Genomic DNA, 3,671 nt, shown 5'->3' with positions numbered 1-3,671 from the left:
TTGGGGGGCGCCTGGGTGGCGCAGTCGGTTAAGCGTCCGACTTCAGCCAGGTCACGATCTCGCGCTCCGTGAGTTCGAGCCCCGCGTCGGGCTCTGGGCTGACGGCTCGGAGCCTGGAGCCTGTTTCCGATTCTGTGTCTCCCTCTCTCTCTGCCCCTCCCCCGTTCATGCTCTGTCTCTCTCTGTCCCCAAAATAAATAAACGTTGAAAAAAAGAAAAAAAAAAAAGAGGATGCCCTGTCTCAAAGAATGTTGCACCTGAAAATTTTCTCCTACAGCTATTTCAAACCTTTAAGAAGTGTCTGTATTTTGAACTGAATGGGTAGCAAAGAGTGGTTTTGGACTTAAAAGAAGGCAGAATACAACAGCGATTGTAGGGCTTTCAAAGGGTCTTGAGTTTTAGGGTCCCCTGGGATTAGTGTGAGCGAGCACACGTAGCTACCCCCGTTTGGCGGTGAGAAAACCAACACTGTGCTAGGTAGCAAGAGCCAGAGCTAGAAGCCAAGTTCTTTGGTTACCGTTCGATTCCAAATACCGAAAGCGACCTCCCTCAGATTACCTTCCACTCTAGCTGCCTCGGGAGGACACGTTTTGGTGCCTGCACCCTAAGCCGTGTGGTCAGGCTCTTGCCCTCACTGCTTTACTGACCCCGGGCTTGACGGACACGTCCAGCAGAAACCTCAGTCTGTCAGTTGACCTCCTGGGTTTGTGGCCCTGAACCTGACCCAGTGGTTAACGCTCACCCTCTGTCGACTCGTCACGTCTGTCCCTGGGACAATTAACCCAGGTGCCTGAGCCGGGAAGTGGGGCACCGTGTCCTCTCTTTCCTCAGGTCCAGGGTGCAGCCTATCACCAGATCTGATCCGTCCACCTCCTGAACATTTGTCTGATCGCATAATGGCCTCCCACCCCCAATCACTTCTAGAAGGCTCTCCCAGCTTCCGGATTTCTCCCTTTCAATCCACCCTCGATTTGCAATCCAAGCGATGTTTTTAAACAACAAAAGGTATTGCACCACTCCCTTAAATTTTTGACGGCCCTCAACTCCTCGGAGGCTAACTTTCAAACTCCATAACGTGACCCACCGGAGCGACGACCTGGCCCTCCTATAATCCCATCTCCCCCTCCCCACCCCCCACCCCCACCTCTAAACAAATCAGGCTCCGTCTCTCGCCTCTGGGCATCTTGTGTGTGTGTGTCATCTCCCCCTTTCCACACCACCCCCGGGCACCTCTAACCTTGAGCTTTTCATCCCGTTGGCTCAGATTACTTCCCACTCCCTCCCCCGCCCGGGATTCCAGCCCGGGATTCCACCACCTCCGCCCTCACCTCCTCAGCCTCCCTCTGGGTCTGGGGCTCCCTCCGGTGCTCCCACAGCACCTCTGGTAGTTGTTACATGCCACCTGTGTATATTCTAGTGGCTCTGCCTGCTGGGACCCTCTTAGCCCCCAGTGGGCCTCCTCACCTCTGCCTGTCCAGAGCCTAGCGCTGGCCTATAGTCGGAGCCCAACGTGTGTGTGTGTGTGTGTGTGTGTGTGTGTACACACACACAACTAAAATATGGATATATATGTATAACTAAAACATATATGTCAACTAAAATATATATCAACTAAAATATATATCACTAAAAATATATAACTAAAATATATGTGTAACTAATATATACAACTAAAATACACGTATGACTATATAACTAAAATATATATAACTAAAATACATGTCTAAACTAAAATATAAACCAAAATATATATCAACTAAAATATATACAGCTATATATAACTAAAAATATATATATAACTAAAATATATGTATAACTAATATAACTAAAATATGTGTATAACTAATATATATAACTAAAATATATATAACTAAAACATGCATATAACTAAAAATATATAATAAATATATATATAACTAAAATATATGTATAACTAATATATATATAACTTAAATATATCCGTAACTAAAATATATAGGTAACTAATATATATGTATATGACCAGGCTCCTATCAGACATCACCGTCCGGAGAGGCCACAGCTACCAGCCATGACAGAGTGCTGCCAGTCCCTTTGGTCTGTCCTCACCTGCCCTCTTGCCGTGCTCCGGGCCGATCGTTGTAGGCGCTGCACCAACGTCTTCAGGTTTGCGCCCTCCCTCCCCAGGCCAGTCCAGGTGAGTCACATTTATGTCTCTAAACGCAGATCGGATGGGTGCAGCCTCGGTGTGGGCATGGCCTACCACGTGGCACACGGGTGGCTTCTGTATGTTCCTCCACTTGGCCGACTGCTCAGCCACACACAGCTGGCTCACGTACTGGCAGGGATTCCCTTTTCTTTCTCCAGCTGCTGGCAGATCCCTGTCTGTCCTTCAAGAGCCACCCTCCTGCCTCTGTGCTTCAGTCACGCCACTGGAACATCCATCTATTCTGTTTGTGGCCTGCTGGCAGGCCATGGGCTCCTCTGATGCCAAAACCGTGTCTGTTAACCCGCGTATTCTCAAAGTTTGGGGCCTGTGTCCTGGGCCGTCTGCTTCCCACGGCCAGGTTTCCCTTAGAAACTGTGTTACGATGGGGGCGCCTGGGTGGCTCGGTCGGTGAAGCATCCGACTTCGGCTCAGGTCACGATGTCACGGTTTGTGGGTTCCAGCTCCGCAAGGGGCTCTGTGCTGACCGCTTGGAGCCTGGAGCCCGCTTCGGATTCTGTGTCTCCTTCTCTCTCTGCCCCTCCCCCGCTCACGCTCTGTCTCTCTCTCTCTCAAAAATAAGTAACCATTAAAAAAATGTTTTTTAAAAGCAGTAGCCTCTACACATTTGGAAGTGGGAAGTTTCAATCAGCCGCAATTCTCTTAACCATCTGTTGCATTTTGAGCACGCATCTAGAGGTCCAAATCTGCCCAAACTGTAGTTTAAAAAATTAGGTTGGAGGGGCGCCTGGCTGGCTCGGTTGGAAGAGCATAGGAGTCTCGGTCTCAGGGTCATGGGTTCAAGCCCCACGTTGGGTGTGGAGATCACTTAAATAAATAAATAAATAAATACACTTAAAAGAAAAATTAGGTTGGGGTAGAGGGTGACGTATTCATTTCCTATTGTTGCCGTAGCAAATTACCACAATCTTGGTGGCCTAAAGCAGCAGACATTTGCTGTTTCACGGTGCTGGAGGCCAGAAGTCTCAAATCTGTATGGCTGGGCTGGAATCATATGCTCTCTCTGGAGGGTCTAGGGGAGAACCCTTGCCTCACCTCTTCCAGCTTCTGGTGGCGACTGGTGCTCCTCGACTGGGGCCACGTCCCTTCACCCTCTACGGTCACGTTGCCTTCCGTGTGTGTCAGCCGTCTTGATTCCCTCTTACAGGGACGCTTACAATGGCATCTAGGGCCCATTGGGGTAATCAAGAATTCTCTCCGTGTCTCGGGGTCTTTAACTTAATCACGTCTGCAGAGACCCCTTTTCCAGAGAAGTTCGAATTGCAGGCTTCAGGGATGAGGACCTGAACTGGTATCTCTGGAGGCTGCCGTTCAATCTGCTACAGGGGAGGGGTCCCGGATACCTGCTGGCAACAGGGGAAGTTCTTTGAAAAGCCCATGACCGAGAAAGAAGAACCAAAGGGAACGTGGCTGGGAAGTGGTAAAGTAATCAGGATGCTGCCTACACCACGCTTTATGACGGCCC

The 3,671-nt window shown here is 49.4% G+C and overlaps 1 protein-coding gene across 1 annotated transcript in view; it reads right to left on the bottom strand.

The window, feature by feature from the left end:
• The window catches only part of ZBTB21 (zinc finger and BTB domain containing 21), a 25,491-nt gene extending 23,302 nt beyond the window's left edge, over positions 1-2,189 (bottom strand). The window contains exon 1 of the mRNA XM_040483868.1: positions 2,089-2,189. The gene's annotated coding sequence lies outside the window, so the exon portion shown is untranslated. The remainder of the gene's footprint in view (positions 1-2,088) is intronic.
• Between the last annotated feature and the right edge of the window lie 1,482 nt (positions 2,190-3,671).

Source organism: Herpailurus yagouaroundi, unplaced genomic scaffold (assembly GCF_014898765.1).
Source record: "Herpailurus yagouaroundi ecotype Mexico unplaced genomic scaffold, PumYag 162, whole genome shotgun sequence".
Taxonomy (NCBI): Eukaryota; Metazoa; Chordata; class Mammalia; order Carnivora; family Felidae; genus Herpailurus; species Herpailurus yagouaroundi.
The sequence above is the reverse complement of the archived record's forward strand: the minus strand, read 5'-3'. Positions and strand labels throughout refer to the sequence as shown.